This window comes from Chlorocebus sabaeus, chromosome 7, assembly GCF_047675955.1.
Source record: "Chlorocebus sabaeus isolate Y175 chromosome 7, mChlSab1.0.hap1, whole genome shotgun sequence".
In the NCBI taxonomy this organism is placed as follows: Eukaryota; Metazoa; Chordata; class Mammalia; order Primates; family Cercopithecidae; genus Chlorocebus; species Chlorocebus sabaeus.
In genome coordinates, this window is record NC_132910.1 from 90,183,028 (window position 1) to 90,199,289 (window position 16,262).

The following is a 16,262-nucleotide window of genomic DNA, read 5'->3' on the forward strand; positions in this document are numbered from 1 at the left end:
TAGTTGCAGAATTAACTGGAGTCTCTCATGAGCCTCCCCACTTCTTGTGGCCTCCAAAAACAAGTATATGGGGATTCTTTTTGTAAAGCACTTGATACTAATTATTATGGAGAAACAGAGGATAACAAAATTAGACATAGGACTTATATGATCTTACAATAGTGGTCTCTGACCTATACAATACTTGACTCCTTTTGTAAGATGGTAAACGGAATGCAGTGGCTTCTGATCTTTACTTTTATACCCCAGGATAAAGGTCACTAAAAGTTCTTCCTTTTTTATGGAGGCCTCTCCTCCCAGAACATAGGCCTTCAGATGAAGCCTAGCCAAAATAATCAGTGCTTCTCGTCTCAAGTAAATAACTTGCATCTGATAGCCTCCTAAGTCTGTAATATTAGCAATGGAATTAAAAACAAACGTAATTCTGCCAGCCTTATTTTTCCAAACAAAATGAAAGAAGCTTAATGTTGTAAACTGAGATACTAACTGTAGACCAATGGCCCTAGAGAAAAAATTAAAAAAAAAAAAAGGATGCCAAGTTTATTCAAGAAAGTAAATGTCTCAAAAAGAAATTACCACCTTTTAATTTCTTTCACCTCTTGAACCAAGTTCTTGGTTTCCTCTTCAAAAGAATTTTTTCATTCTCAGTAATTATTCTAAATCTTGCCTTTATTTTCCAACTATTACATATCAGAATAAAGGTGATATGGGGAAAAAAATTCAGATTTTCCTGTAAGACTTGTCAAACACCATATATAAGAAGTATCAGCCGGGCATAGTGGCTCACGCCAGTATTCCCAGCACCTTGGGAGGCCGAGATGGGCGGATCACCTGAGGTCAGGAGTTTGAGACCAGCCTGGCCGAGATGGTGAAACCCCATCTCTACAAAAAATATAAAAATTAGCTGTGCATGGTGGCGGGCACCTGTAATCCCAGCTACTCGGGAGGCTGAGGCAGAATTGCTTGAACCCAGGAGGCAGAGGTTGCAGTGAGCTGAGATCGTGCCACTACACTCCAGCCTAGGTGACAGAGCAAGACTCCTTCTCCAAAAAAAAAAGAAGTATCCTTTTACTAACTAGATCAGAGACATAAATGGTTTTTTTTGTTTTGTTTTGTTTTGTTTCCCCCCGAGACAGGGTCTCGCTCTGTCACAATGCAGTGTCACAATCACAGCTCACTGAAGTCTTGACCTGCCAAGTACAAGCAATCTGCCCACCTCAGCCTTCAAGTAGCTGGGACTGCAGGCATCTGCCACTATGCCCGACTAATTTTTGTATTTTTTTGTAGAGATGGGGTTTTGCCATATTGCCCAGGCTAATCTTTTCTTTTGATGTAAAACTTTCTTGTGATCTTTTGCAAGCTCATCTAGTGATAAGAAAATCTCCCAAGTTCTAGCTGTGATATTGTGAAATATGTGTGAAATAAATTTATTTAGTCTTGCTCCCCATTTCCTGGCATACAAGTCCTAAAATCCTTGGAATCTCCAAAGTAGTAAGTGTCCTTTTGTGTGCCAAAGATTGACTAATGGCTGCCAGCCCCTAGGTATCTTCAGGATGGGGGCTGATCACCAGAAAGACCAAGGCAGGATTATAGGGTTGGGACTTTCAGCCCCACTCCCAACCTCTGGGCCTCAGGAAACAGGGCTGAAGGTTTAAGTCAACAACCAACAGCCAATTACTTAATCAATCATGCCTACTTAATGAAGCTTCCATAAAAACCCAAAAGGAATAAGTTCAGAGACTTTCCAGATAGCTGAACATGTGGAGGTTTCTGGAGCGTGGCATGCCCAGTGAGGGCATGGGACCCCCATGACCCTTCCCCCATATTTCATGCCCTATGCATTTCTTCATTTGTATCCTTTAAATATCCTTTATGATAAACTGGTAAATGTGTTTCTCAGAGGATCTGATGCTATCTCCGGGCAGACAGTGTTAGAACTGAACTGAATTAGAGGACATCCAGCTGGTGTCTACTACAGAACTGACTGACCCATTTATTGGTCAGGAGAAATCCCACACAATTCATGGTAATCAGAAGTTCCAGAGGTCTTGTGTGTTAACTGTTGAGAGTATAGTGAGACAAACAGTTTGTTTTTCTACTCACTAACAATATCTTTTAATAATAACGATCCCTGGCCAGCAGCAGCCCTATCACCTGGGGACTTGTTAGAAATGCAAATTCTCCAGTTCTACCACAGATCCACTGACTCAGAAATCCTAGGGATAGGTCCAACACTCTGTATTTTAACAAGCCCTTCTGATAATTCTTATGTATGCTTAAGTTTAAGAACCATTGGCCATGGAAATTTTTGTCATGGAGATAGAAAGGATCTCAAACCAACAAAGAGGTCATTAAAATATTTAATAAACATTTGAAGAGATATATTAAATGCTCAGCCAAAGAAATTAAACTGTCACTCCATTAATGAATATGAAAAACTACCACTACATATTTGAGAGGCTTTTTTTCCTTTAAAAAAAAGAATACAGCAGGGATCATAAAACTATACTTAAAATGTGACATATTTAAACTGGCTTTCAGATCCCTACTATGGACTATCAGGGAAAAGAGAATGGAAGTAGGGCAGAACATAAAGGAAGAAAGGATGATGAAAAAGGTAGATGACAGTTAAAATAATACATGGATGAGACTTGGGAACAATAGATTTTTAGCTTCCAACTGAAATTTAGCTCATTACTTTTAAATAAAAGCACAAACCACAGTTGTTTTAGTAGTATCTGTGATTTCATGACCAATATAAATCATAGATATTTTCATATCTTATTACAGTTTGTTTGTTTTTTTTGAGACAGGGTCTCGCTCTATATAATTTATGGTCGTCACTACTTTGAAATTATAGCAGTAAATTATATCTGCCACTTGATTTCATTATTTAATATATTAAACAGAAGCACATGCATTGATATATATCACAATTTAAAACAGTTTGATAACTATATTTCTTTTCTTTTGAGACAGAGTTTTGCTCTTGTTGCCCAGGCTGGGGTGCAATGGCACGATCTCGGTTCACTGCAACCTCTGCCTCCCAGGTACAAGTGATTCTCCTGTCTCAGCCTCCCAAGCAGCTCAGACATGCGCCACCATAACTGGCTATTTTTTTTTTTTTTTTTAATTTAGTAGAGAAGGGGTTTTACCATGTTACTCAGGCTGGTTGCGAATTCCTGACCTCAGGTGTTCCACCTGCCTCGGCCCCCCAAAGTGCTGGGATTACAGGCGTGTGCCACCATGCCCAGTCTTGATAACTATATTTCAATATATATGGTTTCTTTTTAATCCTAGATATTTTACTTTATATTTTAAAACAATGCTCTGAGAGAAAGTTCATGGGATTCACCCTGTGGCCAAAAAGGTTCATGACACAAAAAGGCTGAAAAACCTTACAATCTAAGAACTGACCACTGAATTTTAAAAAAGAAAAAAACAAAAGAAAACCTTACAAAATTTAACAGGTAAGAGCTATTAAAAGTTCTACTGACCCCCTCTGAGTGACAGGCCTCTTTATAAATAAAGACATTCACAGACAACTACCCTCTTCACCGCCACCACCACCTCCTTGAAACATATTTGTGTTAAAAACCTCTTGTTAAAACAAAACAATAAATGTGTGAGGTGATGGATATCCCAATTACTCCAACTTTATCATTACACATTTTATATATATATAAAATATATATATATGTGTATCAAAATATCATACCTACGCCCAAAATATGTACAACAATTATAAACCAATTTTAAAAATACAAAAAAAAAATCAAAATAAAACACAACACTAAGGGTAATAACAATCAACAGTTAATAACTATAGTTAAAAGAGACAGAGAGGCATCTTTACCATACAATCAGGGAATTTTCACATTTTAGGGGAATTAAATAAAAGTGCCTTTCAATAGCTAAACAGACTTCTATTAGTAAGTCCCTTAATCTTCTTGTAGTAAACATTTGGGTATTCTAGATTTAGAAACGTGTGAATGGTGGAAAGGTAATATGATACACATACCAAATAGAATATAACAACTCTCACAAGTATGGGACAGCACCACATGATAAAACTGATAAATACTGGAAAGATCAAGAAATCCTTCCTAAAGAAATGTCTGATCACAGATAAAAACAGAGGGGCTGGCTTTTTAGGCAAAGTGTAAACCTTACCAAGTTGTGGAAGCCAGAGAGCCAGGAGAAGAGAAGAAAAAAAAAAAAAAAAAAAAGGCATGGTAAGAGCTATAACTGAAAAAGTGAGAACGATAATATATAAAGGTCTTGTGTATCTTTTAAGGCATATGATTTTATCCAAACTGTCATGATAATACAAGGGCTTTATGAAAGAAAATGACAATCAATTTGTCGATGATAGGCTGTCATTAAATTTTTTTAAAAAGAAAATGACAATCAAAGTACATTTTAGGAAACTTACACTAGCAGCAGTATGAAGAATGTATTGAGCTTTCTTCATGCCAGGCACCATGCTTAACACTGTGAATACCTTATTATTAGTTTTCAGAACAGTGAGAGATAATTACTGTATTCTTCATTTTGCAGATGAGGAAACTCATACTACCAGAAAGTAAGTGACTTCCTCAAGGTTATACAAATTAAATTAACGATAGAAGGGAGACACAATTCTCTTTTGATTTCTGGCAGTAAAATAGAAATTCAGAACATTTTATTAATAACTATGTTATGGAAGCTTATTAAAAAACAAAAACTACAGAATCTCTCAGGCCCCAGAGCAGCACTCTAGGACAGAAACAGTCCTGTCCTAGGAATCAGGAGACCAGGGTTTCTGGACCTGCTCCATTGCTAACTAGCTCTTTTGAAGAGGTGGACTAGATTACCCTAAAATCCATTCATATTCTTTAAAAAAAAAAAAAAATCTGTGCTTTCTAAAAATGCCATAGAATGACTAAAAAGCACACTCAAAATAGCAGAGTAGGGTTGTGGGGAGGTGGTTAATGGACAGAAAGGCAACAAAACTTACCCTGCTCTGAGAACAGACTTGTCTTTATTAAACAGGTAAAGGTCCGTGGGTAGAAAATAAGAAAAGATCAAATAATTGAGGAACTGGTTGTTAAGGAAGGCGACAGAAAACTCTCAACTGAGAAGAGAACAACCTTCAAACTCACACATCTGAACATTTTAATTTTAAGATGGTGGGCCCAAATAAGTAAGTATGCTTGCTGCCCTGTGTCCAGAACTGTTAGAGTAACTCTGATGCAATGACTGAATGAGGAGGCATCATAGTAACTCTTCTTTATTTAAAGAAAAACATCATGGAAAATACCTTCTGCCAAAGACGCTATGTTCCCTGAAAAAGCACTCATATACCTTAAGGAGAGCATAGTAAACAAGCATCATTGCCAAAAATAACCTGCTGGTATAAATCTAACTTTATTTTTTTTTGCAGGAAGATGCTTCAATAAATTCAAAAAGTAAAGTTAACAACATTTTAGTTTCTTGGTCCAACAATTATTTCTGGTCACTAATGTAAAACAACTTGTGGTCTGGCCAGTACTCCTAATCCACAGTATTTAACTGTCTGATTTACAAAATTAAAAAATTAAAACCTTGTTGGGAAAAATGCACTACCATGGCATGAGACAAGCAGCATTAAGAAGTAGCAGACTTAATGAGGTAAACAGCGAAATATAATACAGTTTATTAAACGAGAATTTTAGTCCCTTGGCTATTTATGACTGTGCCAAAGTAGTACTAACAAGCCAGCTGGTCCTTCTGTAAAGGTATAAGGCTGTTCTACAAGACATTTAGTCTTAAGAGATAATCTCTTAAAAGAGATACCTCTTCTTTAGAATCATAATTCACATTTGCATATTAAAATATCTGAGAAGTCTTCCTGTAAATAAATCTGTTTAATTTTCCTTCACCTAGCATTTTCTAAATTTATTTAATCAAAACCCCATTTTTCGTAACCATAAAAAATGAAATTGTGTCCTTTGTAGCAACATGGATGCAGCCAGAGGCTAACGCACAGACAAAAACCCACATATCACACTTATAAGTGGGAGCTAAATTTTGGGTTCATATAAGACATAAAGATGGGAATAACAGTCACTGGGGATTCCAAAAGAAGGGAGGGAGGAAGGGAGGGAGGGAGAAGCGAGCAAGGATGTTTTTCAAATTTCCCACGTGTACTGTGTTCACTATCTGGGTGATGGGATCAATAGAAGCCCAAACCTCAGCATCATGCAGTATACTCTCGTAACAAACCTGCACATGTACCCCCGAATCTAAAATAAAAAGAAACATTAAAAAATATTTTTGTCTAATAATTAATATTGCATATTAGAAATTGCTTTGAAAAAGAATGCTATTTTTTGATGTAAGCATCTTCTAAGTACTAGCCATATCAACTAATCAGAAAAACTTTTAAGCAATTTATACTCAAAGCTATGTCTGTTCTATTGGTATAAAAGAAGTAAAAACTACCTAAACACAATAATAAGATTAAGACTCTTTAAGTGGCAAAATAAGATAAAGCTGCTGACCATAAGCAGAGCACATGCTCTGGGGTCCTTGTCCTTCCCCCAAAACAACATGATGGGCTTATGTCACATTTTCTTGCCCAATTCCTGTTGTGACCAAAGACAGACATCTATAAGGCAGCTATCCAGGGACAAAATGTTTGAGAATGGCTATGGAATAAAACTAACTAAAGATAAAACCTGAGTACTAAAAAAAACTAATCTTTGTTTCATGGGACACCTTTCTAATCAGAAGACTGAACTGATAACCATATCACAGACAATCATGTTTTTTCATGCTTTTACAGAATGAAGTTATAAACAGCATCTCACAATTGAAAATTACAAAAGAAACCTAGTTTGAATACCTACCTGACACTTGAATTCCCTTTACAACATCCCTAAGTGGCATTCTAGTTCATGCTTTAAAATCTCTAGTTGTAAAGATACTCACAACCTCTCATTCCATCTTAAATAACTGCACTGCTTAGGAGCTATGATTTGAATCTTTATCTAAATCCCCATAAAAATGAGAGCTTGTCATTAATAGGCCAACCTACTCCAAAATAAATTGTTGTTAAACTAAAAGGTCACTTCTTTTTGGCAATTAAAAACCACACATATCTGGAATATTCCATACTTCTATTGTAAATATTCCATTATATCATTAATAAACAGGATAGTAATTATCTTAAGGAAGAAGGAAAGGGGAAAATAAGATGTATTTAAATTAACACTGCTGCCAATATTTTATTAATTTTAGTAGTACATACATATTAGTTGAATTTTTCAGTTTAATATTCTAAATATTGTGTATTACATTTTTTAAAAAGAAAAAATCCATTATAAAGCCCTTTTATATATATTTAGTTGTAAAGGCTCAAATCATAGCTCTTCTGTATATACTTCTCTTTATGGTATCTATTACAACACCTGAAGCCTAGAACACTGTCGATGATGCCAGTGGAAATAAAAACCAGCAGTTGTTTGTATGCAGTGCTGAAAATACACAAAGAGTTGCAAGATAACTTTTACTTATAAGTTAGTCCTCAAAGATAGCAAGACCAAAAGAAATATATTAACTTATGCTGTCTAGTACAAATGATCAAAATGATAAACTTTTTTTTTTTTTTTTTTTGAGACAGGGTCTTGCTTGTTTGCCCAGGCTGGAGCAGTGGAGCCATCACAGCTCAATGCAGCCTTGAACTCCTGGGACTGCAAGGAGTAGCTGGGACTACAGGTCCATGCCACCATACTAGCCTTTTTTTTTTTCCCCCTGCCCCGAACAGATGAGGTCTCAATATAAAGTAATACTCCTATTACACAATTGACTTAAAGACCACCAGCCTAGATAAATACCTAACAAATTCAACAAATAGGCATGGCATTCAATCAGGACTTGCTGTTTTGAGTCTCGCCCAGGTCCTGGAAAAACCCACAAGTTTACACAAATGGGCATGGACAATGGATAAGGGACAATGATTCCTCCTCCTGAAACAGCACTGTACAAAGCACCTACCTTGTTAACTCCAAAAAGAAAGGCTAGCTGAGCAACTATCTTAATCTCTACTACTTTTAGCTTAGTGTAGGCAATGAACATACTTATAACCCAAATCTGGAGAGGTAGCCAACTTAGTAGAAGATGAATAAGAACAGTTAGCTAGATATCAGGGAGCTATGAATGAGAAACCAACGAGTTCAGACTTCAAGTAATTATTTGACTGTCCTATTCCTTTTTCCATTTACAGCACTTACTATTTTGGAAAAAACTAAATTTGTATTTTTCAAAATTGCTCAAAACTTTTAAAAGGCTCCTCACTGCCCTTTAGACTTACATGATCCAAGAAACAGATAAAAAGCTTTAAAAGCCCTCAGCAATAAGATTTTTTTCTTTTTTGCCTCTTATACGTCATTTTAATCCCCTTTCCTTCTCATAATTCATACTCTAACCCTATTGAATCTCTTTCAGCAACTCAAATAAGCCTTATTTTTCTTCCTCCAGACTTTCAACCTCGCTATTCTCCGCCTGGATAATTACTTCAGATGTCACATCCTCAGGAAGGCATTCTCCTGCTGTTTACTCCTATAAACTTTGAATTAATCCTATCATAATTCTCATCACATTTTATCATAATAACATGTTTAATAAATTGTTCATCTTCTATACATAGCTGAAAGCCTGGTGAGGGCAAAGAGAGGGTCTTGTTTACTACAAGATATTCAGCTCTGAGGCTGGGACATTGCAGGTCCTCAGTAAGCACTGACAGATGGCTGAATGGATGTATGGATTTTCCTAGAGATATGTGTTAAAGCATTCCTATTTGTACCTCTAAGAAAATCTTAAAATCTATCTCTGCTTGGCAACACTTGTAACCTTGTTTGCTACTCATTTAAAATTCTATGTAATCCAGATTTAGCCTTCTCCTCAGTCTGAATTAATAAAATTGTATTATTTAGATACACTATTGTATAGCAAAGTTAAAAGTTAACTAGTATTTCTTTAAAAAGTCTCTCTGAATCGCTTCAACCAGGAGGTGGAGGTTTCAGGGAGCCAGAATCGCACCACTGCACTCCAGCCTGAGTGACAGAACAAGACTCCGTCTCAAAAAAGATAAATTAAAAAAATTTTTAAAGTCTCTCTGAATACAAAGGAATGAATGGCTACTAGTTTCCAAAATCAAACAAATATCTTTTAATGATCTATCGTCTAGATATACTTTTCTTTCCTTTTACATAAACAGATGTTTCTTGGTATACAAACATCATTTAAAATCATTTCTTTTCATCCAGGCAGGGTGGCTCATGCCTATAATCCCAGCATTGTGGGAGGTCAAAGGGGGAGAATTGCTTGAGCCCAGTAGTATGAGACCAGCCTGGGCAACATACTGAGATCTTGTCTCTGCAAATAATAAAAAAGTTAGCTGAGTGTCGTGGCATTTGCCTGTAGTCCCAGCTACTAGAGAGGCTAAGGTGGGAGGAGCACTAGAGCTGGGACGGTCAAGGCTCCAGTGAGCCATGATCATACCACTGCACTCCAGCCTGGGTGACAAAGAGAGACCCTGTCTCAAAAAAAAAAAAAATTGGCTGGGTGCAGTGGCTCACGCCTATAATCCCAGCACTCTAGGAGGGCATGGTAGTGGGTGCCTGTAATCCTAGCTACTCGGGAGGCTAAGTCAGAAGAATCACTTGAACCTGGGAAGCAGAGTTTGCAATGAACCAAGATCGTGCCACTGCACTCCAGTCTTGGTGACAGAGACCCCGTCTCAAAAAAAAAAAAAAAAAAAAAAATTGGCAGAGCGCAATGGCTCATGCCTATAATCCCAGAGGACAGATCAGATCACTTGACCTCAGGAGTTTGAGACCAGCCTGGCCAACATGGTGAAACTCTGTCTCTACTAAAAATACAAAAATCAGCCAGGCATGGTGGTGGACACCTGTAATCCCAGCTACTCAGGAGGCTGAGGCAGGAGAATCGCTTGAACCCGGGAGGCAGAGGTTGCAGTGAGCCAAGATTGCCCCACTACACTCCAGCCTGGGTAACAGAGAAAGACCATGTCTCAAAACAAAACAAAAAAAACATTAAAAGTAAATAAAATAATTCTTTTTCATTTCTGCTTTATTAATTGACAGAGTAGGTCTTTGCCTTTGGCCACTATTTTCTCCTTCACATAATTAATAATCTGTAAAACATACATTCAAGTGTACTAAAAATTGTGCTATTTTAACGAGCCCTTAAAGGATCCTGTTTTTAAATGACAGTTTAAAAAGCAGAAGCTTCATTTCATTTTCTTTTTAGATCTCAAAGTTCTACTAATTAAGTGATATTCAATTAGGATAACAATCTATTGAAGTAAATATGTCATATTAAAAAAAGATTTTCTTTTTCTATATACTCCAAAATCTGACAACTTATGGTTATTTTGTATAATTTTAAACAATATGGTTATATGATTTTTTTATTTAAATATCCTCTCTTAAAAGACATTAAAGAATTTAGAGGCTGGGCATCGTTGCTCACACCTGTAATCCCAGCATTTTGGGAGGCCAAGGCAGGCAGATCATGAGATCAGAAGATCGAGACCATCCTGGCCAACATGGTGAAACCCTGTCTCTACTAGAAATACAAAAATTAGCTGGGTATGTTGGTGCGCGCCAGCAATCTCTGCTACTCAGGAGGTTGAGGCAGGAGAATCGCTTGAACCCAGGAGGTTACAGTGAGCTGAGATCGCGCCACTGTACTCCTGTCTGGCAACAGAGCGAGACTTCAGTCTCAAAAAAAAAAAAAAAAAAAAAAAAAACAATTCAGAGAGCCTACTCAGCACTCATATGGATTTCCATACCACAACTCACCCCCATTTTTCATAGGCCTCATATTTTAATGTTTAATTCCCAGTAAATGAGAGTTTCAGGAAAGATTCATAACTGCAAATCATATTTCATTAATCCTAAAATACACATTTTTCACATTTGACATCTCTGAAATCAGTACCTATCTTAAAGTTGACAGTCCCTTAGAAAGTTTATATTTGGCAGCATTTTTTCCTTTAGTGGTATAAAAATGTTTATTACAATTGATAGCATCTCAGGCTAAATGAAATAGTTTTATTGTTGTTTTTGTTTTGTTTTGTTTTTTGAAATGGAGTCTGTCTCTGTTGTCCAGGTTGGAGTGCAGTGGTGCCATCTCAGTTCACTGCAACCTCCGCCTCCTGGGTTCAAGCAATTCTCTTGCCTCAGCCTCCCCAGTTGCTGGGATTACAGGCGTCCAACCACCACGCCCGGCTAATTATATTTTTTAGTAGAGATGGGGTTTCACCAAGTTGGCCAGGCTGATCTTAAACTCCTGACCTAGGCCTCCCAAAGTGATGGGATTACAGGCTTGAGCCACTATACCTGGCTGATAGTTATTAAAGTATTAAAAAATTTTATCTAATAATACTGCCTGATCTAAATCACTGTACAATTACAATTCAAACAATTCTAGAGTAAAAACTAAATGAACTTAAGATTCACATTTTACCATTTTAGAAAACTTAGGGCTAGCCTAACCTCAAGAAAATAAATAATTGGGGGAAAAATACTTTTTAAAAATTTAGGAAAAGATGTAAATTAGAAGCAAAAATAATAGAAATGACAAAAAAAAATGACTTAAAGACGTTCAGTCAATAGTAGCTTCCAAGGAAGTAGAGGCATGAAATAGCCCCAGAGCTTCATCTATAAAAAGAAACAAATATTAAGAACATGGCAAGGGACAACTCAGCAAACTATCTTGGAGGAAAAATATTATCATATTACTTCTCCTTCCTTAAGGAGGAATCATTGTCACCCTTTAAACAAAAATATGGTAAAGGTAGATGAAATAATTTTAATGAAATATAAAAGTATAAACATTTTTAATAAATTAAAAACCAACCTACCAGCATTGTCTTCCTTCTGGCTCAATCTGTTTCACCTTCAGGTAATCCTAGGATAGGGGCTCCTTTTCAGATCCCCAGTTTTTCATGTCGATCTTCTACCTCCCTGTGGCAACAATATTTTTTAATTAAAGGAGTCCTTTTGTGCCACAGGGAGGATTTCTGATGGTATAACAAATACAAAAGTTATGACAGCTCATCATGAAGTCAAATTAGTCCTGAGATTCTTCAAGAAAGAAATTTGGCTCCTTATCTTATTTTTCGTGAAGAAAATATGGTTTTATTTTTTAAACTCCATTTTAAAAACCTAAACTTTCATTTTTACTTTTAAAAAGCACTGCTTTCCTGTTGAATTATGTAAAAATTCTCATCATCATCTATCTTTTCAACTAATGTGTAAACACAATTTTGTTGATCACTAAAAATGGTTTAAGTTTTCTTGATAATTAACTAATAAGACTAAATGTTAATGTCTTGATACGTAGTTAAGGAGCAAAGTCCTGCCCCAAGTGGTCAGAAGACAGAAGCAGGAAGCTTGTATTATATAATATTAATTATGATTAAAATGCATATTTTTAAAAAAGACTAAAAGGAATTTTTTAAAAAAGCAACAACCATCGTCTCCTTGTTGGTAAGATTGGGGTGATGATTTTCAGTTTGTTTATTCTTTGCAATACTTTCCAATTTTTCAATTAAGCATGTATTGCTTTTAAGAAAAAAATCAGACCTGTAATCCCAGCACTTTGGGAGGCTGAAGCGGGCAGATCGCATGAGGTCAGGAGTTCGAGATCAGCCTGTACAACAAGGAGAAACCCCGTCTCTACCAAAAATACAAAAATTAGCCAGACATGGTGGCGAGTGCCTGTAATTCTAGCAACTGAGGAGACTGAGGCATGAGAATTGCTTGAACCCAAGAGGCAGAGGTTGCAGTGAGCAGAGAGCGCGCCACTGCATTCCAGCTTGGGCGAGAGAGCGAGACTCTGTCTCAAAAAAAAAAAATTCAAAGGCCGGGCGCAGTGGCTGTAATCCCAGCACTTTGGGAGGCCGAGGCGGGCGGATCACAAGGTCAAGAGATCAAGACCATTCTGGCCAACCAACATGGTAAAACCCCGTCTCTACTAAAAATAAAAAAATTATCTGGGCATAGTGGCACACAACTGTAGTCCCAGCCACTTGGGAGGCTGAGGCAGGAGAATCGCTTGAACCCAGGAGGCAGAGGTTACAGTGAGCCAAGATCACACCACTGCACTCCGGCCTGGGTGACATAGTAAGACTCCATCTCAAAAAAAAAAAAAAAAAAAAAAAATCCAAATTATTAGATATAAGCAAGAATGATAAACACCAACTGTGATTTTTAAAATGAAATTTAAGTCTGACTTTACATAGATGGTTCTTGATTATACTACAATACTAACTCAGAACTCAATCTGTTTCCATTTGTATTTTCCAGCTAGTTATTATATGTTCAACAGTATATTCAACAAAAGAAAAAAGTATAGTCTCCGTCTTCAAGGTGCTTACACACTCACTGGGAAAACAACAGGAGTATAGTATATACAACAAAAATAATATAAGCAATAATAGATAAAAATAATAAAAGAATACAAGAGAGTACCTAAATCCAGATGGTATAACAGATCAGGTAAGGAAATGTTTAATGTAGACCACAATCATTGTAGAAATCTTGATGTAGTTGGGCCTTAAAGGATGGCTAATACCTACCTGAGCACATTACAGATAGGAGGAAACTGTCTTTGAGCAAACGCTCAGAAGCATAAATAGTACAATCCATGCAAAGGTCAGTAAGAAAAATAACTAGGAGAATACAGTGTTTCAGCAGACAAGAAGGCAAGATTATGAAGGATTACTTCTGGATGATTCTATGGGTCACTGAATTTGACAGAAGAGTAGTCACTGAAATCTGATAAAGAGCTTCGGTAGAATGATGAATGGAGATGCCAGAGCACAATAATCAACGAAGGAATGACAAGGAAAAAGTATAAACTGAAGGTATAAAGCATTTGTTTTTGTTTTTTTTTTAAAGTGGAAGCAAAAGGAAGGAGAAAAACACAAGAGACATAAACAAAGTTAAACAAATATTCCACTCTAATGTATAAAAGTCCTGTCCATACTTGAAGTCACAGGGAAGGTGCTAATGAAATTAAAGAAACTCTGTTACAAGCACTGTGCTTTATGTATTTATTTTATGTAATCTTCACAACCCTGAATTCCTATTTTCTGACAGTGAAACACTCTGAAAAGGTTAAATACTGCCAAGTAAGTGATAAAGGGGAAATGTGAAATCAGAACTAACTAACCCAAGTCAATACTCTTCCCTTTCCTACTAAAGAGAGCCACTTACAGGGAAAAAACAAACAAACTCAGAAATAGTCCACCCAGGATTTTCTTTTTTTTTTGAGACGGAGTCTCGCTCTGTCGCCCAGGCTGGAGTGCAGTGGCCGAATCTCAGCTCACTGCAAGCTCCGCCTCCCGGGTTCACGCCATTCCCCTGCCTCAGCCTCCCGAGTAGCTGGGACTACAGGCGCCCGCCACCTCGCCCGGCTAGTTTTTTGTATTTTTTAGTAGAGACGGGGTTTCACTTTGTTAGCCAGGATGGTCTCGATCTCCTGACCTCGTGATCCGCCCGTCTCTGCCTCCCAAAGTGCTGGGATTACAGGCTTGAGCCACAGCGCCCGGCCAGGATTTTCTATCATATTTGACTACTCTGATTCTTCTGCACTCTTTAAAATGCAAACATTCTCTAAGGTTAATTCCTTAATACTACGCCCTTTGTTCTCTATCACAGAGAGACAAACATAGAATTTACATATCTTCTTCCTTGGGAAAAATCTCTGAAATACGTTTGCTCTTGGAAATTTATTTCCGCAGCTTTAAATGAAGATGATTCCCAAATCAGTTTCTCCCTGACCTTTCTTTGCTAAGCTTTAGTTGTACTAGATATCTTCCATTTGCTCCTCCAGATTTATTCTCCACCCTTCTTCACCTTGCTCTCTGTCCCTGGAGACTGACTTCATCAGCAGGACTCTCATGGCTTCAGACTGGGTTTCGTCAATGGAGCACCTTAGCAGGATATTATTTGGAAGAGGCATTGCCCTCCAGCTAGCTGTGTCCTTTGATCAAAGGTTCCAGAATCTCCCAAGGTGACTCCCTGTTCAGGGCTCTATTCTTCAGGATTCTGGTAACCCTTCCTTCCCCTTGGCCCATGGGCCAAAGGACAGAAACAGCAGTTATTGCTTGGTCTGCAGTACTGCACTGTCTCCTACGGTTACCTTGTATTTGCCTGTTTGTAACTAGTCCTTTATTAAAACATTCCTTAAATTATCCTAATTTGAGCATGCCATCTCTTTTGTGATGGGACTTTGACTACACATTTATGCGTCTTTTTTTATTGTTTTTGAGATGGAGTTTCTATCGCCCAGGCTCGAGTGCAGTGACATGATCTCAGCTCACTGCAACCTCCGCCTCCCGGTTCAGGCAATTCTCTTGCCTCAGCCTCCTGAGTAGCTGGGACTACAGGTGTGCACCACTGTGGACACTGGGTGTCCCAGCTAATTTTTGTATTTTTAGTAGAGATGGGGTTTCACCATGTTGGCCAGGCTGCTCTTGAACTTCTGACTTTAAGTGATCTGCCTGCCTTGACCTCCCAAAGTGCTGGGATTACAGGCATGAGCCACTGCACTCGGCCACATTTGTGCATCTTTAAATACCTAAATATTCATCCTTAAATGTTCTGCTTCAACTCAAAATCATCATGACTATTACCAAACTTATCTGCTTCACCAAACAATCTTGCCTTCCTCAAATCATATGTGCTACTATCACCATCACCAAGGGTCAAAAAGCAGAATATTTTACCTAACTGTGCCTCTCCCCCTTATATGTCATGTAAGATCATATATAGTAGTATAGTTTATACAAGCCCTTTCTGTTCCTGTTGCTACTACCTCGTTTTAATATTTCTCAAGTCATCCTTCAACTCATACTACAACAGCTAGTCTTCCTGTGTCATCTTTCCCCCTACAATTAATCCTATATCCAACTGAAATACTAAAATTGCACGGTACTTTCTTTTTAGAGACATGGCTCACTCTGCCACTCAGGCTGGAGCACAGTGGTACTACGATCATAGCTCACTATAACCTCAAACACCTAATCTCAAAGGATTCTCTGGCCTCAGTCTCTCAAGTAGCCAGGACTACACGTGCACGCCACCATACCTGGCCACTTTTTAAACTTTTTTTTAAGAGGTGGAGTCTCACTGTGTTGTCCAGGCTCGTCTTGAATTCCTGGCCTCAAGAGATCCTCCCACCTCTGCCTCTGCCTCCCAAAG

General features: G+C 37.7%; 1 protein-coding gene across 19 annotated transcripts in view; it reads right to left on the minus strand.

The window, feature by feature from the left end:
- The window catches only part of ELF2 (E74 like ETS transcription factor 2), a 117,540-nt gene that overhangs the window by 41,502 nt on the left and 59,776 nt on the right, over nt 1-16,262 (minus strand). For 3 of the 19 annotated variants that reach the window (XM_037992159.2, XM_007999824.3, XM_073017638.1), the window contains one exon: nt 11,915-12,017. The exons of 13 other annotated variants lie outside the window; for them this stretch is intronic. The gene's annotated coding sequence lies outside the window, so the exon portion shown is untranslated. Of the gene's footprint in view, nt 1-11,914; nt 12,074-16,262 lie in introns of those variants that run through there. 3 more of the 19 variants (XM_037992145.2, XM_037992156.2, XM_073017639.1) reach the window with 2 other exon arrangements.